Below are 25238 nucleotides of genomic sequence, written 5' to 3'. Positions count from 1 at the left end.
CGCCGCTATGAAACTTGGCTCAAAACTAATTTCACAGTTTGAAAGGACATCCAAAGCTGATTCAAAAACGTTCATAAAGTTTTTCAAAAGTCCAAAGTTGAACTTTCATTGAAAGTTCAAATTTCAAAATGGCGCCGTGAGTGCGAGCTATGATTCAAAATTACGCAAAAAATCACCACAGATGTAACTTTTTGTGCTGTTTCGGAATATATTGTTTTCAAAATGGGCACTTTCAATTGGGGGGGGGGGGAAATTGCCCCCCCTCAAATTTGGGTCCAAAATTCAAAAAAAAAGTATGGGCGTGTACTATATCTACTATTATGTTTTCGGAGGTGCTAAACACGAATGTGACCTTGGTTTTTCGATTGCGCTTCATCTGAAGCCCCCGCACCCCCTCACCCTGAAAGGGTCAAATTCCAAAAAAATGGTTTGTGTAATGCGATACATGAAATAGCACGTTTTTGGAGGTGCTGAACACGAATATGACCTTGGTTTTTCGATTGCGCTTCATCTGAAGCCCACAGTACCCCCTCCCCTCGAAAGGGTCAAATTCCAAAAAAATGTTTTGGGTAACGCGATACATGAAATGGCACGTTTTTGGAGGTGCTAAACACGAATATCAGACTTGTTTTTAGATTGGACGTCACCTAAAGCCCCCAGTGCCCCATTTTATTTTTATTCAAAATTTGACTCGAGGGGGGGAGCATGGGACCTCAAATGAGTCCCAATCAAAAAACGAAAGTCATATTCGTGTTCAGCACTTCCAAAAACGTGCTATTTCATGTGCGTAACACAGCCCATTTTTTTGGAATTTGACCCTTACAAGGGGAGGGGGTGCTGGGGGCTTCAAATGATGCTCAATCGAAAAACCAAGGTCATATTCGTGTTCAACACCTCTGAAAACATGACAGTTGATATACTACACGACCATACTTTCTTTGAATTTTGGACCCAAATTTGAGGGGGACAATTTCCCCCCAGTTGAAAGTGCCCATTTTGAAAACAATATATTCCGAAACAGCATAAAAAGTTACATCTATGGTGATTTTTTGAGCAACTTTGAATCATAGCTCGCACTTACGGCGCCATTTTGAAATTTGAACTTTCACTGAAAGTTCAACTTTGAACTTTTATAAAATTTTATGAACTTTTACATGAACGTTTTTGAATCAACTTTGGATGCCATTTGAAACTGTGAAATTATTTTCGAGTCAATAAGTTTTCTAGCGGAAAAGTTATGAGCCCCCGAAGTGGAATACTTCAGGAAATTGCTAAAGCAAAATAAAACCTCCCCACTGGGCCCTCAAGAGGGCTGGGGGGGATTATTGGCGTTTTTTTTTTCAAGTAGTTGGGTGGGTAGGTTATGTGAAAAAAATTTGAACAAAATCGAAAGAGATGGGGTCAAAATATGGGTCAAATTGAAATGGAATGACCCCTGGACGAGTATACTCGTCATTGGTACAAAGGGCCATGTACTAGTTGGACGAGTATACTCGTCCGCGGTACCGAATGGGCTAGTTAAATATCAACATAGTATTACAATATTAGGTATTGATAAGTAAGAGACTACACTAGAAGACATTTCGACAAGAAGGCTCAAGACTTTTTCCTTTACTTACCATTAATAGAATACCTTCAACAAAATTCTAACGAAAACCAAACGAGATGTCTTTAATGCAACAAAATCTTTGTCTAAGAGCGCGAACAAAAAGCGGGAAATGCAGAAAAGCGCGACGCAGAAACACTCCAGTAGCCCTTCAGAAAACGGACTAACTTTGAAGCGGAATCGCGAACCGGTCTATCTTAAAAGTAAAGAATGGTAGAAACAACGTGGGAATCAGATCAAAAACAACCCATATGTATTCCAGTTTTTTGTTGGCTTTGCAGGCAACATCGCCCCTGCTTTTTAACCACACCTTGATTCCTGGATCAATGAATTCATGGGAAATTTCTTTACCTGTGGGATGATATTCATCAATAATGGTTATTTTATGATTTCTTCAAACGAGTGGCCAGTTATACATTTTTTATTATTTTTTACATTTTTGAATAATAATTATTCAATTTTGAGAACATTTCATCAAGAATTGGTGATTTAAATAAACCAAGCCAGCTGTGCTGAATCTCACCAAAATTTTAAGAAATTTTTGTATCAAATTTCACAGTTTTTATCATACATGAATGTGTAGATATTTGTTTTTTGCACTTTCTGATTTCTTGTTTGGCTTACCTATTCTAAAATTGGTCACATCATAATTTTAAGCACTTTACCTTATTCACACGAGATATGTCGGACCTGGCACTCACGAAGAGGATGTCAAGCTTTTATTTTCAACTTTGTACTCATTGTCAGAGCATGCTATTATCATCTCCTTACTTTCTGTTTATTTTTTCACATTTTATGTATTTTTCAACTTTGATTTGTATTTTGAAAATCATTCCATAGTGTAGGAGCCTATCAGCCTAAGTGTTACTGCATTGCATTTCAAAACAAAAACATATACAAGTTAGTAAAATCCCAGTATTCTACTAACATCCGTCGCAGCCTCGCAGGATCGCGTGTGCAAAAAAATAGCATAAGAACATAATGCTAACAATAAATCAGTACCTCTCAGTCGCCTTTTGTGAAAAACACTTCTCTGTTTGTCAATGAGTAGGTAAAGTTAATGAATCAATTTCCCCGAAACGTGCCTTAAAGTATATTAAATAAATTATTTATATTGTATTTTAATAAAAACAAATATAAAATTTTTAATTATAAAATAAATATTAAAAAAAATCAAAAATTGTTCGCCGCGGACAGCATTTACCTGCTGAAAAGACACTTCGGGTCAAACAAGTTTCATTTTTGAAGCAAGTTTGCAACGAATCATCATAAGCACATTTTCTTTGTTGATATGCATCATGGTACTACTACTAGGTATACACAGAAAAACTCACGGTGTTAGAACACTCACCAGTGTCACCACTACAAATGTAATGTTTGGTATACAACACAGTCTAGAACACAGTATACATCAGTGTAACATGTTCACTGCGATCTGAAAATAAAAATAGACATTAAAATCAACATTTTCGATAGCTAGGTACAAATACATAGAAATTGAACAGACGACATGAATAAAATGCAACAAGAGTATCGAGTTATAGATAAGGAACTGTGGACTACCACTTCTTCAAACTCAGTGGAGTATTTTGGTTCACAAATACACGCTGAAAATTATGATTCATGTTGGATTTATTTTTCTATGCCAAACGTAAAATCTTTAGGTACGTTAGACCAACGATTGTAACTGTTCTCTCTCGGTTCGTCCACATCAGTTTAAAAAATTTTCTGACTGATACAATATCTTCCTTGTGAGAAACAGTCGATTTCTTCGTATCATTTTAAATCACTAAGAATGTAGGCTAACGAATCGAATCGAATTAAAACCCACCGTGTTTTTTCTCCTTATGATAAGGCTTCTTTCTTGTCTAATTACTACGTATGTAATATTTAAAGTTTCAAATATCGAAAGTATACAACTGTAAAACGTTGAGTGATTAACCTTCACGACCTCATTTACGAAATGGCAAAGAATTTCTGGTAACTCGATAATAGCGTCAGTTTAATTCCATTACACATCTGCTCAGATGCTTGCCTTGAGGCATTACAATAGCGAATGCTTGTTACTGAAGTTCTCGCGTGAATTACATCTGATGAAAATTTAAAAGTAAAATCGGTAATTATATTTATTTTCTCATCAATTTCGTGTGGAATTGCCGTTCTGATTCGAGAAAAATATCTTTGCTTACTTACTTGAGCTTTTTATCATGTTTGATTCCTTCAATCGGTCTAATTTTTCATGGCACATGTCAAAACTTGAAGAACCAAGGACGGGTTCAAATTATCAGCAACCAACTCCAGCAGTCGAAAAAGACATCTAACAAATCTCAGTTGCTCGTGCTTATTTCAATTTGATCAAATTTCAGATTTTTATTTGGGAGAACCTATATTATTCTGACTCTCAGCACAGGTTGAGCGGGAATCTCACCAGCCTGCGATGAATTTCACTTCGAGATTCTTTAAATTACCTCCCCCCCTCTGACGATAACGAAACTCCATATTGTCAACTCCTCCTTGGTCGATAAGTGAGGCAGGAGGCTTAGTGTAAAAACTGAATATACGCATACATTCACAACTGTATGCCAGATACAAAAAAAGTTTTCAAACAAAAAGTACATACCTAAATATGTAATGCTGATATAAACCGTTATACGAGTACGAGTATGTACATGTAAAATGATCAGATCCACAACTTTTGTTTGAGAAATTTTTTCTGAACTAGGTTAAATAGTTGTCGAGGGATGAGCGAAATTGAGGCGAGAATGTGGAGTTTCGTTATCCCCTGGAGATCATTTAGAAACCCCTGAAGTCAATTCGGAGGCGGGAGAAGTTCTCGCTCAACTTGTGCTGCATTGTTGGACTATTTAAAGGATTTAGAATTCTCGAAGCTTGCCAAAATATTTTGATTAAAGATCTGCTGGTGTAGTTTTTGATGTTTTTCCCATTTCCATGGTCAAATGGGTTTGCTTTCTTGATCCTGATGTGATACTTTGTGTTGATAAGAAAGACTTGAGAAATTTGATGTATTCGTGAAATGGTGAAAAAAACTTACCTATCAATAAATTATTTTTCGAAGGGTTTCCTCCGTCGCTTCTTCTATAATAGTGGCTTGATGGAGTCGAGGAGAATGCGAGGCTCGAATTCGTCATGCCACCTGAGCTAGAGTAATTGCTGAGATGATCTTTTCTTGTTTCATTTTTTAATTCGTGTGTATCTGTAGGACACTTTTACGGGGGGTATGCTGGTCCAACATTTTCTTCTTAAAGCCTATTTTTTATAATTCAATTCGAATTAAGCTATGCCATTTACAAATATTTTACAGGGGTCCTTTTTTTATAGGAAATGAAAAAATATGACCAATTTTGCAGAAATCTTGAAATTTTATGCTAAAGAACTTGAGGTATTGAAAAATTGAATGAAAAATAATTGAAAATGAAACGTCTTAATTTTTGGTTTTTACATTTTTTCAGATATCTCAGGTTTTAGGACAATATGAAATTTCAAGATTTTTACAAAATTGGTCATATTTTCAAATTTTATGATATAAATATAATTGTGAAATTTTTGTAAATGTCGTAGTTTTTGAGTTGAGAAAATACGCTTTAGGAAGAAAATTGTGGACCAGCATACGTCAACGAAAACCATTTTCAAAAAGTGCTGTTGACTAGTGCTTTTTACTCATTAATTAGCGAACCGGTTTCACAACTTTCACGCGTTGGATGGTGTACGAATAAATTAATTTTTAATTAATTTTGGAATTGGAACAATTTCAATTTTTAATTAATTTAGGGTGAAATTAGAAATGCGATTTTTATTGAGTAATTAATAGTTTTGGAACGATATTAATTTTTAATTCGAAATTAATTACCATATATTTTTCGGAAAAATAAAATGATTGATTTTTGATTGAAAATATTAAACTCGCAATGTTTGAAAACAATAACCACCGAACGTATTAATTTTAGCGCGATGAGATATAATACATATTTTACTGAAATTTAAACGAAGCCAAAATTTTTAGGAAGTTAACTCGAACGATTTTAAAACTCAACTGATTTGCTTTCGGAGAGTATCAGTTGAGATCCTTGAAGATTTAATTTTTTCAATTCCCCTCCAGTCCAAAGTACAGAAAAAAGATTTTATAAAGTCCAGACTTCGAGTATTGAAAATCTTCGAAGTCTGGAGTTTTTAGCTATCGATTTCGTTGGTTTTTAAGCCGAGGAATTATGTGTGAAAAGATTCATCTTTTTTACATTTAGGGTGGTCGAATCATATATTTTTCGAGAATGAGTCGAAGGATTTATTGCGTATTTGACTTACATATTTATTTGGCAAGTAAATGGACCCAACGCTGAATGTTGTCCGTTTACTTGTACGATGTTTATCTTCTTTTTCATGTCTCAGGAACGTATGTTTCAATCGTTGCAATGTTTTTGCATTATATTTTTCATGTTTCTGAAAAGAGCCTAATGTTTGTGAGGGAAAAATGGCGATTTAATTATGTAGACGAGTCTTATTTGTTTTTAGAAATAATAAGTCTTTGTATTTGTTCGGCTGTTAGCCTTTGTTACAACATAAGGATAAAAATTATTTAAAAAATACATATGAAAGTTATAGAAATAATAAGAAAAATAAAATAAATCTGAAATATACGTAGTCCTAAAATTATAGTCAGTCTCTGCTAATTGCAGACCATATCGAGAAGGAAGGAAAGTCTTTCTTTTTTCTTTGTGGCATCTCCCTGGAATTTTATTTTTAATATATCGTATACATATTTTTATGGATACATCACCAGCTAATATTTAAGGTCCTGAAGTGCCCGGATTTTTGGTGAATTTATTAAAATCACATTTAGGGCACGAATGTGAAAAATTTTTAATTTCGCCCAATTTCCTCTCCCTCAATTGATTAGAATCATTTTGAGCAGTTCTAAAGCCTTTCACAGATTTCGAAGTTGGAATTTCTGTAAAATTTTACCAAATGAAGTTGAAAAGCAAAAATTTATTTCATACCTAAAATTTCAACATGTTGAGTCGATTCGATGTGATTTTTAGCTGTTCTGTACCCTCCAGTCGTTTCACAGAAATCTCAGATTTTCAAAAAGCGCCATAAACTCTGTCCAAGTTGACTTTAGCATAATACAATACATATAAACAAGATTGTTGCCTGTTAGTGACCTATTTGACCAATCATGCATAATTTTTCCAAAATCGATTCTTCCCAGCTCGGAAAATATTTTTCATATTTTCCATTGATGAAATCGACGGAGAAATGTATGGTTTCGAACTGAGTGAAGTCGAGTTTGAAAAAAATGGCGTGTAATTGGTCAAATGGATCACATAACAGTCATCAATTTCGTTTATGAGGGCCGAAGTTAATTTTGACTGCTCTACCTATACATTCTACAAATTAACTCATCACATTGAAATTAAGATATTGAAGTAATTTTCAACTTTCCAACTTCATTTGGCGAAATTTTGTGGAAGTTGAAAACTTTCGAGAGCCCTCAGAACTACTCGAAGCAGTTCGAAATCGATTCGTTTGGAGGAGGTCGAAAATATGGCTGGACACGAATTGCGTCCCGCACCATGGGTGGTACAAATGGGTAGGCTCGAATTGCGTCCCAAAGAGGCACGAATTGCGTCCGCTGGGGCAGGTATATTTTAGACAAAAGAAGTGGCTCAAAATAGAAAAAAATGTATCCACAAAGTAGGGTGTACCTTACGTCTTGCATTACCAATGTTATTTCAAATGAACTTGACATCCATAAGCTTGAACTCTAAAAAAATTGAAAACACAACACTAGGGTCTCAGGATTTTAAATAAAAACAAAAAAAATGCTGAAAAAATTGAGCGTGGGGTTTGTTTAAAAAACCACCAATATCAAAATTTACAAACATTTTTTCCAGGGATGAGGGATGAAACTAGGTATTTTCTTTGGAGGGAGGGGGAGGGGGGGTGTTCGACCATAAATTTGCCGACTGATATGACAAAAAAATACTGATTTTGCCGATTAAAACATTGAGTTTTTTAATGTGAAATAAAATGTGAGAAGACAATTTCGCCAATTGATACGCAACACATATGATGGGTATTAGCCATTAGGTTATATTCATAGCAAATGACTTATAAAAAAATTTGCATGCTCATTTTTCAATTTTTAGAAGCCTCAAGCAGAATTTTTTTGTTTTGTAAAAATGAAAATAAATAAACAAATTAGTCCAGCGTAGCAAGGGCAAAAGCTTTTGAAAATTTGTACTTTTATAAATAAGTAAAAGAACAATGATTTTTCATAGGAGGAGGTTGATTTTTCGGATCAAAATTTTCATAATTTGAATGATTTATAATTAGAAATTTCAGCTCCAAAAAAGAAAAGCAAAAAGGTCCCAACGAAGTCAGGTCAACGCATATTCGTATACGTTAATTTGTACGCATTCTTCCTATTTCTCTAAAAACGACTATCCAACCTATTTAACACCCTAACCTTGGGACGCAATTCGTGTTCAATTCTAATGATCTCAAAAGGGTTGCTTTGGGACGCAATTCGTGACTAGCAAAATATTTCTTGGGACGCAATTCGTGCCTTTTCGTACTATCGGGACGCAATTCGTGCAGTGCCGAAAATATAGGAACCCATTATCGATGGCTGGAAATCTTGTATAATTGTTCTCTTTATAATTACCTCTATGGCACATCAATTCGGTCGATTTCACAGAATCCAGCTCACTTGTTTCTGAATCAGCTAATAAATACATTATTGTCGTAATTTTACTTCGGTCGATTTCACAGAATCCAGCTCACTTGTTTCTGAATTAGGTAATTAATACATTATTGTCGTAGTTGAACCAACGTAATCAATACCATATAAATCAAGAATTTGTGTTGGTATTTATTCTGAATGTTACTTGAAATAGGGCACTTTTGGGTCTGCATTGTCATGTAGGCAACGCATTTGGTTTTAACCTACGGCAGGTCAATCATATGTATTTTGTTTACCAAAGGTGTTCGGATTCGGATTAGATGACAAATATACAGCATTGAAATGACTATAAATAAAATATTAAAAATAATACTTAATAAAAATAGGAATTTTATTAGGTAATAAAATTTATTAAGAATAAATTTATTCAATTAATTTTTGATCTCAAATTGATTATTCAATAAGTAATGAAAAAGGAATAAATGAAAAAAGAATAAATATTTTAAAACTAGAATAATTGAAAATTTTTTATTTTATTTCAATCAGGCCGGGCGGTAGCACGGCGAGGGGGTTGGGAAAAAGAACGTCACCGCTACCGCAAACGCCTATTCTTCCCAGACCTACAAACGCGAAAATTAGTACCTTCAGATTTCAAAAACAACTGCACCAATTTCAAAGATTAATATGTCATTTTGAAGATCTCGACGAGCTAATCAACATATCAAAATTTGAAAGTTGTACAATTAGTAACAAATGTGCAGGAGAACTTCAAAAATGCCGTTTTTACACCGTTTTTTTTTCTTCACTTCCTTCAGCACACTTTTCAGAAAAACTGCTCAGTCAAATTCAACGAAATTTTGCATGATGGTGTATTTATACACAATTCAGGTCGCTACGAAGGGATTTTTGAAAAAACGAATTTTAACCACTTTTTTTTCAAATTTGAAAATTTTAAACGATTATTATTCAGAAACTATTGTTGCAAGTGAGCTAAAACATACAAAAGGCACTTCTCTATTCTTTTATTAATCCATATCCCAAATCTCATTCGAAATAATTCAGTCTAAAAGTCTGCAGCTCTGTTCAAATAACTCAAAGAAATGTCAATTTGTATCAATCTCAATGGCCGTTAGATTTAAAACGTCATCATACGGTTACATCCGCGTTGTTGGCCGTTGTATGGAGTTGAAACGCTCAATTCACAACGCAGTCTGAGTGGCTACCTGACTTGAGCCTCGGCTTCTCACGCAAGAGGTTCCGAGTTCAAATCCTACCTGCACCCACATACAAAATTTTTTTGCGAGTTGATTTTTCAAAAAATGATTTCTTAAGAAGTATTCCTATACTGGTATCCAGAAACAACTAGATTGAAATGGAAACTCTAAATTATAACACCAACCAAAATTTTATCTACCAAATTAAGCTTCAGACTAATAAAAAAAAAACAAATCGATTGGAAATAGTTTCAAACCATTTTGAGCAGTTCTTGGAGGATGAAATTAAGAAATAGAAACACTACAATTGGAAAAATTTGTTGAATTCATTTCAGTTTGAATTTCATTTTTGTGCAAAAATTTTGGAAATGGGATCTGGGTCATTTAAAATGATTGCGTTCACATCCTCGTCCCTTTAAGAATGATCGTGATCGAACTCGAATCAAATTAAATTTCATTTCATCACAAACACAAACATACTTTTAAATGAATTTAGAAAATTTTTAAAAATTAAGAGAAGGATGAAATGAAAATGAGAAATAAAAACACTACAGTTGAAAAAATTCATTGAATTAATTTCAGTTGGAATTTCATTTTTCTAAATTTGCTTACAAGTATGTTTGTGTTAGCGATGAAATAAAATTTAATTTAATTCGATTTTGTGATCACGAGATTTTCTAAATTTTTATCAAAATGTTACCAAATCACACTTCAGACTAATCAAATCAGAAACAAATCGATTGGAAATAGTTTCAAACCGTTTTCAGCAGTTCTTGAAGGATGAAATTGAGAAAGTAGGTACTTATGTTCGTGATAGCGATGAAATAAAATTTAATTTAATTCGATTTCGTGATCAAGATCATTTTTAAGGAGCGAGGATGTGAACGCAATCATTTTAAATGAACGAAGCGGATTTTCAAATAAAAATTACCCATGTTCGTATTAGTGAAAAAGTGATTATGTTTTCTTATTATGGTTTTCTTAAGAAGTATTCCTTCTGGTATCCAGAAACAGCTAGATTGAAATGGAAACTCGAAATAATAACCCAAACCAAAATTTGAAAAAAATCAAAATGTTACCAAATCAAACTTCAGACTGATCAAATCAAAAACAAATCGATTGGAAATAGTTTCAAACCATTTTCAGCAGTTCTTGAAGGATGAAATTGAGAAATACGGTATGTAGAAACAATTACACAAGTTGAAAAACTTAGTTAATTCATTTCCGTTTGAATTTCATTTCTCTGTGAAAATTTTGGAAATGCGATCTTGTTCATTTAAAATGATTGCGTTCACATTCTCGCTCCTTAAAATGATCATGATTACGAATTTGAATCAAATTAAATTAAATTATCTTTCATCTCCAACCCGAACATACTTTTGTATGTACTTTTAAACGAATTTAGAAAAACTTGAAAAATTAGGAGAAAATGAAATGAAATGGAGAAATAAAAACACTACCTACAATTGAATTGAATTGATTTTAGTTTAAATTTCATTTTTCTGAATTTGTTTAAAAGTATGTTCGTGTTGGCGATGAAATGAAATTTAATTTAATTCGTTTTGTTGATCACGATAATTTTCAAGGATTTTCTAAATTTTCGCAAAAAAATTGAATTCAAACCGAAATGAATTCAATATCCAGATCCTTGCTGTTTAAAAATGATCGCGATCTCAAACTCAAATCAAATTAGGTATAAATTTCATTTTGTCACGAACTAAATATACCTCTTATGAACACATAATCAATTTTAGAAACTCGAAATTATAGTACCAACTGAAATAACTCCAAACAAATTTAATGATTTCAGTTCGAATTTCATCGTGAAGAACTAAGAATACCTAATAACTACGTGGAATAAAGTTAGTCACATTTCATCAAGATACATTAATTTGTTTTTATTTTATCACTTTGAACAACGAATCAAAGATCTTAATTCTTAAATCTCTATAAAGTACGTCATATTAACCGAGGATATGGCAGAATTTAGAGAAGGGTTAGAGGTGAATGATGACCTAGGTAAAGATGATCTAGTCACTTTGGAAGATAAAATGAATGAAGACCAAAAAAGAGTATTTCGTTTTGTAACCCAACAAATTCAGCAGAACTCGTCACCCATGAGACATTTTGTTTCTGGAGTTGGGGGGACTGGAAAATCATTTATAATTCAAACTCTCAAGCGATGGGTAAAAGAGAATTTGGGCAAAGATGTTGCAGTTACTGCACTCTCACATGATAGTGTGGTGCAACTTTCAGAAAAAATTGGTGATAGGTATCCCCCCCAAAAAAGTACCTCACGGTAAAAAAAAAGGGGGTTTTGAAAAAGAACGCGCTAGTGAGGCTCTTTCGCAGTCTTCACCATTCAAAAAAACTTTCAAAAAAATCTGCATAATTAAAAACAAAAAACTAAAAAAAAAATCCCCAAAAAATTGCCCAAAACAAAAAATTACTGATATCTACTTTGCAGGGAGTTGGAGAACGATTGGTTGGTACCTATACCTACCTGCCTACCTATTTACCTACACATCTACGTACGTACTTATTTCAGAATAGGCTGGCTACCATATAAGCAACTGAACAATTTCTATCATTTTAAAACATGAATATTGCATTGAATTTTCATTGCAAAATAAACAAAAATTTCCCAACTTCCGCGCACTTCTTCAGACAAATAGGTAGGTACATTTCCATTTTCAACATTCATGAAGTATCCATGATCAATTTGATTAGTCATCATTAGGAAGTGCGCGGAAGTTGGGAAATTTTTGTTTATTTTGCAATGAAAATTCAATGCAATATTCATGTTTTAAAATGATAGAAATTGTTCAGTTGCTTATATGGTAGCCAGCCTATTCTGAAATAAGTACGTACATACGTACGTACGTAGATGTGTAGGTAAATAGGTAGGCAGGTAGGTAGGTACCAACCAATCCTTCTCCAACTCCCTGCAAAGTAGGTATCAGTAACTTTTTGTTTTGGGCAATTTTTTGGGGATTTTTTTTTCTAGTTTTTTGTTTTCAATTATGCAGATTTTTTTGGAAGTCTTTTTGAATGGTGAAGACTGTGAAAGAGCCTCACTAGCGCGTTCTTTTTCAAAACCCCCTTTTTTTTTTACCGTGAGGTACTTTTTTTGGGGGGATTTTTATTCTTACGACTGCAGGGCATCGAGTTGGGTCGAACACGTTCGGCTGGTAAGAAACTCAACTTGATCCATTTCTGCAGGAGTTTTTCGGTACCTATATGTACTACCTAATCCTTCATACCAAATTTCAACCTTCTGGGTCAATCAGGGTTAAATTTTAATTTTTTTCACATTTTTGCCCGATTTGAAAAATTTACTAAATATCATAAAATGTACTTTAGTACTCGTAAGTACAAGTAGGTACTTGGAATTTTGGCTGATGGTACATTTTACAATTCGCATATTCTTTCGATTTATAGCTAAAGCTATATCCGGTTCTAAAATTTTCCTGTCGGTTTGGACGTCTCTCTTGTCAACAAAAAAAAAAAAAAAAAAACATCATGTTCAATTCGTATTCCATCGTTGAATTTTTTATCGCCATCGCCTCCGTCTTTATTTTCTCCATTACTGGATTTTCGAGAAGTATGACTATAGAGCAAGCTCACCCAAAATATTATCAAAATATTCACCCGCATTCGTTTAATTAAAACGAACAACTACGTAAAAGAGAGAAAAAAAAGTGTACAGAAAACCTCTGCGTAAAAATCAAATTAATCCCTCGTCGGTGTAAATTTACCCAACTTGGCCTTCAACGAATCAGGCCCGACGTGCAAATTTCTCTCGTCGTATAAACATTGTTATTTAATAAAACACAACGTCAACGACAACGAAGAAATACTGCTATAGGTCGACGACGTAAAGGTAAAGGCAACGACGACGACGATGTACCGGAGTAAAATTTCGTTAACATGTTGCTAATTTCATTTGATATTTACCCTGAGAAAGCTGTACTACCTATTTCCTAATCAACTGCCGTTTCCGAGTTTCAACGAGAGGCGTAAATTAATTATACCTTTTCAATTCGCACGTTGTCGTTGTAGAAATTCGACTTTACTGTCTGCCTATATATTCGTAGAATAAGTAGGTGCCTACGTAAGAGTGATCCTGCATCCTGCAAATTGAAAATTTTTTTAAAAAATATGGCAATGGATGCGAATAACTTCTTCAAATTGTGATCAGATTGAGAATTTCACGAAGTTTGGACCCATGACTGACGAGTGAAGATGTCGATATTGCTGATTGGACGATTTTGGTGAACTTTTCCAGCTTGGTTTGATGGCTCAGAGTGGATTAAGTATGTGCTTAATCGAGGGTACATTCTTCAAGTTTCAGAAACGAAAACTTACCAGAACACTGTAGGGTCATTCAGAGCTTTCATAATTTTTTCGCAGGTAGAAGAGATCTTGATACAATCAACGAAGACAATAGAATTTGACACTAATTTTTTTTCATCATTATACCGAAAGTCATTTTCATCGAGTAAAAAAATTTAACATAACAAAAAAAATTCCATCATTAATATTTAGCATACCGAAGAGGAAATCGCAAAACACCCTCCTCAACCCCTCCCCCCACCAATCACATCGTCCAACTCTATTCTATATCGACAAAATCAATTACTTGGCAAAAGTACAATAAATAGATTACCAGGTCTCGTAATTCTGTCTGTAATAATCTTTTCATCAGCGTATGTTTCGCGAACAGGAGCGCAGGCTACGTTGCGTCAATTTCGCACATGTTTGGCCATTCCCCCTCTCCCGTTCCTCTGTTTTCCCTCCAGAAGGAAAACAACTCCACCTTGGTGAATTTTTTTTCCTGCTGGTGAAATTGATTTTCGTTGTACAGCTCTTTAACGTTATTTGTTTAGTTTTGTTTTACCTTATATACTGTGAAATGGTCATGGGACTGGAGTCCGCTTTTTCTTCACTCCTCCACCCTTCCACCTTCCACCATTCCAATAAAGTAGCATCGACAACAAACGTGTAACGTGAAGTAACTAACGACTAGTAGCCTCCCCTTTTCCACAGTACCTGCCTCTTGAAAAACCTAACCTAACCTCCCCCTCCCCCAGTACCTGCCACGTACCATATATAAAACGATAAAAGTGATTATTTCAAAACGTCCGAACCGAATAACATTCTAAGCCATTTAGTTGCTTTTTCCAACAGTGTTAATCTGCTTTTAAAACAGTTAATTTTATTCCACCGCGTATCGTGGCGCATGGCTCGGACCCCTCCTTCGTATCCGAGCCTTTTTCTCTTACGTTGGTTTTTTTCTTCTTGCTCTTTATGTACCTCTTTGGTCATTTCATCTTTTTCTCTTCGTCTGTACCTAAGCAAATACTCGCATAGCTGTTCTGTTTCGAATTTACCCTCCTCTCAGGTGCTTCATCTGTCATGTTGTTGTGGAGTATACTAGGTAGTAGGTATGCATTCGGCGATACACTATTAGCTGCTTATTCGCATCGCATACTACGTCTCTGTGTGCTTTACTCCAACTGTAAGGTACTCGAATGGGTTACTTTTCCTTTACCTTATTTTTCAGTTTGTTTGTTGCAAAGTACCTAAGGTACGTAAAAATGTTTTTACGATACGTTTTGATTTTTTTATTCAATTTTTTTCAGCAAGTTCTAGTGACTTGGGAACTGGAAATTGTTCGAGAAAGAGTTGAAAATTGTCATCAGGATAAATAAAGGAAACTGCTTGCTTAGTTTTTTAATTTACTGTCCTGTGGATTTCTTTTTCGATGAATAATGGGTGATAATATGTAGGGTCTGTGCCGCAGGAAAGCTGGGCCACATGCCTCTTTTCGAGAACACCTTGCCTGAGTTCTTCGAAATTACGTCCATGAGCAGGGGATAAAAAATTTACCTACTCGCCTGGCTATAGCCCAGTCAAAATATAATTCGACCCAATCGGAATACGATCAAAGTTTTTTTTAGTTGATATTGTCTAGAATGGTGTGCTGAACAATACACTAAAAGACCCCCCCTCCCCTCCCCTCACACCAGGAGTGGAAAAAATCCTCCCACAATCAGTGCTTTGTGACAAACTTCTAAATATCAACTTTTGAGTAAAATAAGCTCAGTGATCATTTCATCTCCTCTCTAATACCTATCAACCCCCCCCCCTCCTCCCGAGTCTCACACAGCTGATAATTTTCGAATCAAACAATATATAGAGTCGAAGAAGCACACAAAAATACACCACCAGGACAAATTTCAATCAATGAATATAGTTTCTTAATTTTTGATAATTATACTTGAAAAAATTCAAAATTGTTTGGTTTTTCATTGAAAACTTGAAATTTAGTCAAATTGAGATAAAAGGCTGAAATTTAGTTTAAATCTTATTTTTGCCTCTCAAATCGGTATAGGTAGATATCTACCTGTTTATTTTGAGTCCATCACCAACATTAAATTTCGAGTTAGGGTTCATCTGCTTGCTATTGATCTCAACTGACGGATTCAAACTGAAAATTAAAAATATACTCTGATGAGAAAATTTGAAAAGGATTTTTAAAGTAAATTTAAGTGCTTACGAATGCTGAGCGAATTATGCTAAGTATCTTAAGAAATAATTTATGTATCATAATATGATAACTGTGTAAGATTTATAAAATAAAATATTTATATTATTATTCCAGTTAAAGATAAAAAAATTAATAATTAATCAAAAAGAAAACTTTAAAGTGAAAATAATACCTATTAGTAGAAAATGAAAAAAGTTGGGAATTAAATTTACCTTTTCATTTTGAGTCCACCAACATTAAATAATTGCGGGTTTACGTTTCTTTTACTGGTATTGATCTCAACTAAGGGATTCGATCTGGCGCTACGACCCCTCAAAGTAGCGAGATTTTAATAATTAGGAAGTCACAGTCCAGGATGATTACTTTATTTTCATCCACGTTTAACATATCCGTGTATATGTTTATATCTTCACCGCTCAGTTCGTACTGTTCTCCTAAAATTTTGTCGGCTAACTCCTGTTTATCAGCATTTAACGACTCGCGGGACCGCTTCATATCCTATAACACACAAAATCATTAAAAATACCATATTGCATAATTGGTTTCAAACTACACAGTACTTGGGACTTGAAACCTGTTCTGATTGATCGAATGAAATCAAACTTGGAGAATCGGATTCTTTTGGGACCTAGAGTTGATCCCATTCATTGGAGAAGGTCAAAGTTGAAAATGTCAGAAAAGTCATTTTTTTTGGAGGGGCATAATATGGCCTCAAATGGATGAAAAAGGTCCAAAATCATACCGTTGGTCAGTACCCCCATTGTGATCATCATGTCCAAATTTCAGCTTCCTAGGTCATCCCCACCTCATTTAAGGCAGAATTAAGGTTGATACCCCTTATTTTACCCCTATTTTCGGGTTTTCCATCTTCAAAGGAGTGGGGATAACCTAAGAAGCTGAAATTTGGATATACTGATCATAATGAGGGTACTGACCAATAGTGTGATTTTGGACCCTTTTCATCAATTTGGGGCCTTATTACATATGCCCCTCCAAAAAAATGACATTTCTGTCAGTTTCAACTTTGAGCCTCCTCACTTCAGAGGTTAACTCTAGCTCCCAAAGAAATCCCTCAACATGGAGAGTTGGCCAACTGATTGGTGAGTTACCTTCCTATTTTTTCCGATAAACTGTGCAGATTAATTTTCATCCCCCTCCCCCCTCCATCACAATCCATTCAATGAAGTAACTTACTTACACGCCTTCGACAATTATTAATTTATTATTAAATCTGAAACTCTTAATTTCTTTCCTACTTTTCGTTTTACTGTATTTGTCTCCATTATTGTTAAGAGTTGGGAGTGGGAGTGATTGAACTCGAAAGCTGCGAACTTTTGAAAAAAGTTCTTCATCGCGCATGGCTCATGTATTGCTGAAATTTTGAGATTTTGAGTTTTATCAAAATCGGTTCCGGTATTCCTTACATATAATTTCAGTTTAATTGATTTTTTTAAATCATTTTTGCAGACTTTCTCACCTGTTTTATGTATTAGGTACTAGGAGAAAGTACAATAAAATACTACTTCAAAACGCAAAAAAAAAAACAAAACTGATTTTCGGACCCTTGAGTACCCAATCTCATCCGGTGTCACAAATTGGTTATATCGCCAAATTCCATTATGGTGCAACTAATGTATCTATAATATAGATGATGAACTCACCTGTTAACGAATTAAATGCCATGGCTAAGCAAAGGTGAACATCAAACATACAAAACATGAACGTCAAAATCGACATAATGGGGCATATGAGTAATAATTCCTGCCACCAAAGGAACATCATCTCGGCAAGCCACTCTGAAATCAAAAATCGATAGTTCTGTTGAGTGGAGGGTAAAATATTAAAAAACATATTGTCAATCCAGACAATTGACAGGTACACATTAAAAAAAAACGATTACTTACCATATTTTCAAAGTATTTATCACATCTACTACTGTTCAACCCTACACAGTAAACAACTTTAATCATTCCAGACATCCAGACAACTTCCAAGCGAAATGAGACGAGAAAAAATACTACCCAACATCGCGAAAATAATGTTTATGCATTGAAAAGTTCACAAAAATTTCACCCTTCTCGACATTCTAATTGAGAGAGGGGTCTGGCATATCGAAAGCTCATCAACTACAAGAGGTCAATTAATTACACCTTTTACAGCACGAACACTTTTATTCACGAAAATATTTAAAAAATTATTACAAAAACATTAAATTTTATGAAGTGAGACGCGTTTCGGTCGCAAATGTCCATGGAAATTTCAACATTTTTGGAACATCCTCTCCGGAGAACGAGAAAATTTTTAGGGATGGTTTTACATTAAAACCAACATTTTCGATGAGCTTCGTCAAAATTAGAGAAAGTGTCGATTTTGCTATCTCATCAAAGTCATCGTGAGAGGCTGTTTTGAAAAAAAAAAACAAAACAAAAAAAGTGTTGTGGATATTCAAAGTCTTTTAACAGGTCCATTAATATTATTATAGTCAAAGTGCATCAAATGTGCTAAAAATAATGTTTCTGCTGCGAATGTATGACCAATGTTAGTAGCAGTCATGGTGAGGTACTTGGTGGAGGTACCTCCTCCTAAACCTACTTCTGCTGATGTAATGAATGAAGAATCTCGTACTCGTATGTGTGACCATGACGTAAACTAACACGTTTTACTACTCGCAGATGAAATGTTGCATCGAGTAGTATATAATGTTTTGGCGCGAAAACTTGAGTTTAAAAAGGGTGTTTGCCGCTTTCATGGCATGCAAGTCAGCAATGACTTGTAGGGTATGGTTATCAAGACATACCCAACACATTATTTTTGAAGCGGGAGACAGTTGGCATCAGAATGTGCTGGCGTCTTCTCATGATTCCATTTTTATGGTGGGTTAGGATAATGTCTGTACTAAAGTCTCTGACCCTAATATTTATTTGCTTTTGGGCTGCTTTACAAATTTATGAAAAAAATTATATGTATATGAATCAAAATTGGGTTATTGCTGAAATTGATCATTTTGTAAAACAGTACAAGAAAATGCCAACGTTGATGGCAGTAAAAAGAATTCGAAACCAAAACTTTTGAGCAAAAAGCTGATGGAAGTCGCGTCGACTTCAACTATACTTCGTAAGTAAGCTACAGAAAACCCAGTTGTTATAAACTTTGTTTAGCTCGGGTAGTAGGTACGTAGTTGGTAAAATAACACATTTTAAATTAAATATAAGTAAAACAATATAGAATCATAAAACATGTACATTTACTTACGTGCTTTATAAAACTCAATAAAATTGAAAAAACTCTTTACTATTTCAAACTGAAATGTCTTTGGGACTATACTTTTAAGTTGATGTTGAATGAGGGTTGTCAATTGCCATTAGAATCGAAAACGTGTTTCATGAATTATTAAGCTAAAAAGTTTCAGTTTAATGTGTGCTTCATTTTTGATCCCCCTCCCTCTTTCGAATCAATTGGAAGCGATTTTAAAAGGTCTTGAACAATCCTGAAACCTTCGGAGATTTTTAGAAAATAATGATCTCTACAAAATTTGGTAAATACTTCCAAAATTTCATTCCAAGCTATGGAATGCCCTAAAACCTACTTTCTATCGATCTGAGAGGTTGAAGATGTGGTGCATTATATTGGATTTCAGTTTTCTAGCTTGATTAAGCGGAATTCGCCGGAGGTTCCAGAATTATTGCTCAAAATAGCTCAAAACTGCTTCCAATCAATTCGTATGAGAAGGTTGAAATGGGGCACGCGCCAAATTTTAATTTTTTAGCTTTCTTTTTGACCCAAATTTTATTTTCAAAAATTACCAAGAGAAAATTCAAAAAATGCATTTAGTGTCTGAATTTTTGACTGGTGGGGTAGTTTTTATGTGCCCTCTAACTATTCGGATCAAATTTCATTCAAATCACAATCCATTTAATAACCTTTTAACTTACTTACTCGGATTCAATGTGAGTCAATTTAAATTTCGGTTTCGCGGTTACGTTGTTGTGCGTTGTTGTGCTCGTAGGCCGCTTCTTTAAGAAATTTCATGAGGATTGTAGTTTCTAAAAAATTTTTGGAGGTCCCACAATTGCTCAAATTGCTTCCGATGAATTCGTGAGAGGAGCTATAGGTCAAAATGTGGCACTTGTCAGATTCTAATTTTCTATCGTTGCCTTTGACCCAAATTTTATTTTCAGAAATTACCAAGAGAAAATTCAAAAAATGCATTTAGTGTCTGAATTTTTGACTGGTGGGGTATTTTTTATGTGCCCTCAAACTATTCGGATTCAATTCCATTCAAATCACAATCCATTTAATAACCTTTTAACTTACTTACACGGCTTCAATGCGAGTCAATTTAAATTCTGGTTTCCATGGTTATATCGTTGTCATCGTAGACCGCTTCTTTAAGAAATTTCATGAAGCTCGTAGTTTCTAAAAAATTGCTGTCAGTCCCACAATTGCTCAAAACAGCTCAAAATTGCTTCCAATCAATTCGTGAGCGTAGGTCAAAATGTGGCACTCGTCAGATTCTAATTTTCTATTGTTGCCTTTGACCTAAATTTTATTTTCAAAAATTACTAAAAGAAAATTCGAAAAATGAATTTGGTGTCTGAATTTTGGCTAGTGGGGTATTTTTTATATGCCCATCAAACTGTTCGGATTCAATTTCATTCAAATCGTAATCCATTTAATAACATTTTAACTTACTTACACGGCTTCAATGTGAGAGTACCCGACGTGTCATTATCATTTTCCGATTAAAAGAGACCTTTATAGAGTAAGGAAGAGACTTTTGAAAAAAAATTCAAAAATCGTGAATTGGGGCAAAATTTTACGAAACAGCTGGAACGAGACGAGTTTTTTCCTAATTTGAGGTCGTTGAACTCGAATTTCGATTCTATCACTATCCTAAATCAACCCAGTACCCCTATCATGAATTTCACCCTAAAAGTCACCTATTTTGAAATTTCATCAGTAAAGTTTCAAGTGAATTTTATATTATTTTTCCATCTGGTATATTGATGTTTTTCTACTTATGTCCCACAAATCGTATCATTTTTTTCAAAATTTTTTTGATGAGGTTTTGTCACAAATGGTAATTTTTTGATATTTTTTTACCATTTGTAGCCTCATTTACATTGCTTACGGCAGCCTAACGCCTCTGCAGCTAAAACGTCAATACCTAAATGGCGTTTTTTCAAATCTGGAACGTCTAATGAAATTATTTTGATAGTCTGGAATCTCTATGCAAATTTCAGATTTCTTTATATGTAATTGAAGAAGCACATATTCAATTGTAGGTACATATCTCTAGTTCGTTATTGCAAAAGCTTTCTTTAATAGTTCCACCTTGTAGAGTACAAACTTCTTCTTCTATGTACTATCAAAGGGCAAAATTTACTGAAAACGTGATCGAATGCAACAATTCGGAAGTAGTTTTTCTCGTTATCATACAATTTGAACGAAAACATTTTCTTCTGTTCATTTTTATGATTGTATATCAAGTTTTTTCCTTCATGTCCATAATTTTACCTAAAAAGGGTATTCAATAAACACTTAAAGAAGCTCGTCATTTTTCAGTAAATGTATTTAAGAAAAAAATACAAGTCAATATTTTTTGAAGTATCTTCCTCCAGCTTCGATGCACCGGTCTCTCGTCATTGGTCCCTGTGAAAATATAGGCGGCCAAAACTATGAAAATGAGTTTCTGAGGGTTTTTTGATGCGCTGAATCCATTTTTCATACTATTTGACTCAAAAAATAAATGAGGTACTTACTGTGGAGTGGGGGCCAAATGCAAAAATTGACAAAAAAAAATGATGTGACTTATCAAGGTATAAGTATCTTTTCGAACCTGTAGAACATGTTTCTGCAAATATTTTTACAAAAAAATTAAGGGGGTACCGTGGAGTGGGGGCAAAATGCACAGAAATTGAAGGGTTACTGAGTGAAACGTGTTCATATAATAAATTCCTTGCACCATCTGTATTACTAATTTCTATTTTTTTCTTCCATAAATGGAGAAACAAATCTTGATTTGTAATTGTGCCAGCCATATCTGAAATAAATTCAACTAGTTTAACTTTAATTTCGGCATACATTGTGATTGAAGCCCTACTAATTTAGTTGTGTGAAGATATACGAGTACTTACCTATTAGTCAAATTAGTTCATCCAAATCTTTAAATATTTCTATAGAGCAAGGAATTTTCATGTAATTTTAGAAATTCATCATGTTTAGAATTGAATTTTACATGTTTTGGAAATAAAATATTTTTCAATGCCATCAAAATTAGGTATGGAAACACTGGTTTTCATTCAGAAGGAATGTACTCGCGAGGTAAAAACACTGATAATATTCAAAGATGTGTTGTTTTCAACTTCCTTTGATCAGTTTTGAACATTCAAACAGCGTTTTCTCACAAAGTTGCGAGAAGTGGCAAAAAGTCACGAATGGGGGTTAAAATATATACCCCAAGGAAGACATTCTTGGTTATGATACTTTACAAAAATTTGAAAAAAAATTTGTATTGCACTTTTATCTCAAAATATAGTATAGGAAAATCACTTATTTCAAACACGGATTACTCCAATTCCAAAACATCAAAATAAGAAAACAAATACAGATTCGAAATCTGCAGAAAAAATGCTATTTATAATAACCACAAACGTCGAAATTATAAACACATTGTTGTTCAAAAGTGCAAGGTTTCAAAAACATGCACGTTTTGTGAAACCAGTCTGTACCGAGTACAAACCTCAGATTTCGATACAACCGGGTAAGACTTTGAAAAAAGGTCATGTGAAGGTGTGGCATATCTTCAAAATTGTTGAGACAAAATACGTTTTCAAAATCTAAAAGCCAAATTCCAATTTTGACCATGAAGTTTGGTAGTATACTTTGAATTAACAAAATTACGTATTATGACCTTTTTGCCTAACTTGCAAATTGAAGGGGCTACAAATGATTTTTAAATTCAAGAAAACGTGATAAAAAAATAAATGCAAATTTTTTTCTTACTCTGAAATTTGAAAAGTGTTTGAAGCTCAACAATTTTCGATTTGCTGAAAATGTCATTAAATTTACAATTTTTGTGCCCCATAAAAGATTTTAAAAATTTTAGAGTAAGACAAAAAATGACCGTAACAAAATTTGTCAATTTTTTGCGTAGAATTCATTTCCGCATTAATTTTTTTCATGACCATTTATGGAAAATAAAAATCATTTGTGGCCCTTTCAACTTGCAAGTTTGGCAAAAAGTCATAATAGGTAATTTTGTACATTTTTTAAAGTACCAATTACTGAGCCCCATGGTCAAATTTGCATTTTGGCTCTTGAATTTTAAAAACGCATTTTGTCTCTTCAATTTTCAAAAATAGGCAACTTGTTTCTCATACTTTTTTTATTCGTACGAGTGAGTGAGTCGTACGCGCTTATATCATAATCCAAATCTGAAGTTTGTACCACTACTCCCCGGACACCCTGTATAATGATACATAATTAGATATCTCAATCACGTGAACATTTTTTGAACCTGATCGAGCCTAGTTATCCATCCTATGTATTTATGACTCATTGAATCAATTAAAAACAATTCCAAGCTCTTTTGAGCAGTTTTGGAACCTACAGCAGATTTCTGAAATTCAAAATTTCCACTAAATTTCACCAAATGAAAATAGGATACTATTTACTTAATCTTATCACATGTAGGAATTCCTAGAATCAGTGAGTAGTTTGAGGATGGATCGAAATCGTTTTTAATTGATTTGGCGAGTCATTTAGGTGCAAATATTGTAATTTACGCGACCTTTCAGAAGACAGATTAATGCAAAATCTGTAAATGGAAACTACAGGCTGCGGCTAAACAGTGCGAAAATCTAAAATATACAGCATAAAAATCTAATAAATATTAAACAACATCACTAAAACAGTCAAGTAATGTACCTGAAATAAAATTTAGAGAGCGTTAAATTTCCTATCGATGAGGGTGCAAGTTAAACGATGTATCAGCTAATCTTTCAAATTTTATATTGACACTATCAACTTGAATTTGAATGTTCGAATATGATGTTTTTTGAACGAATAAGCTCATTTGATCGCTGACTGGAACTAGAGATATGTGAAACATGATTGTGGGGTATAAAAAACTTACCTTCACTCAATAGTCAATAGTACTATTCAGTATAGAGAATTTCACACTTGGCAATACGTGGCAGTTCTTTAAAAATCAAAATTAGCATTTAAAATTTTTGTTAGTAGATATTTTCAAGTCTTCTTTCGATCCACTGTCGTTCGATTCAAACATTTTTGTATCCTTTGAAACACATCCCTTCCAAGTCTAAATTCCGTCTGCTACTCGTACAACAATTTCCAACCTGTTACATAGTACCTTAAGGGATGTGAAAATTCTCAGATTTTCTCATTAATTTCTCTCCTTCCCTTTCTCTTTCGCCTCGCAACCCCAACTTCCTCGAGTAAAATATCGAAAAAGGCGAACAGATCAAACCGCAAAGTCGTATAGAAATTCACCTGCACACATTGTGCAATTTATTACCGCAACGTGAGCGGACATCTGTTCTGAAAAATATTACATTGTAGAAAAGATGACAACGACATATACTACCACACGCTCACGCAGGCTGTACACGAAATTTACCACGATATAGTAATATTCTCCGGTGAAATTACACGCTCGGCGACGACGATACACCTACAGTGTGGTATTACACAATCCTTCCCTTCTCTAACGAAGACAACCCGTAAGTAGGTAAAGGTGGGTAGGTGCTCATCGAAAGAAAAAGAATGAAAGCTACGAGTAGGTATGATGAGCGATGAAGTAGAGAGTACAAAACGCAGCAAATCGCTAACGTTTAGAAAATCCATAATTTTAAAACTTATGATAAACAGTTTCCTTAAAGTTGTTTATTTAACGATCAAAATAAGTTTACCGAATGTTACTGCCTCACTTTGCTCTTCTTCGTATATACGAACGATCAACTTACTCTGTGTATAGTTAGTTAGTTACCTACTTGTTTTTCCTCTCACTTACTCGTTTTCTAGATGTACTTTGCTGTGCTTGTTTTGTTCACAAGCAGAGCCTGCTGCCGTTGGATGGTTGGGATTACCTTCTATTTCTCTCTTTCTGCGTTTCCAAGCCCAGTGTCTTGTTTCTTGTTTAGT

General features: G+C 34.2%; 1 non-coding gene across 1 annotated transcript; it reads left to right on the top strand.

Moving 5' to 3' along the window:
• Positions 1–18798: 18798 nt before the first annotated feature.
• Positions 18799–18927, top strand: LOC135842184 (U11 spliceosomal RNA). Its single transcript, XR_010558087.1, has one exon. It is a non-coding gene; the product is annotated as a U11 spliceosomal RNA (small nuclear RNA).
• Positions 18928–25238: the final 6311 nt, after the last annotated feature.

The sequence above is a fragment of the Planococcus citri genome, chromosome 3 (assembly GCF_950023065.1).
Source record: "Planococcus citri chromosome 3, ihPlaCitr1.1, whole genome shotgun sequence".
NCBI classification, from domain to species: domain Eukaryota; kingdom Metazoa; phylum Arthropoda; class Insecta; order Hemiptera; family Pseudococcidae; genus Planococcus; species Planococcus citri.
This window is presented reverse-complemented; position numbering and strand designations above follow the sequence as displayed.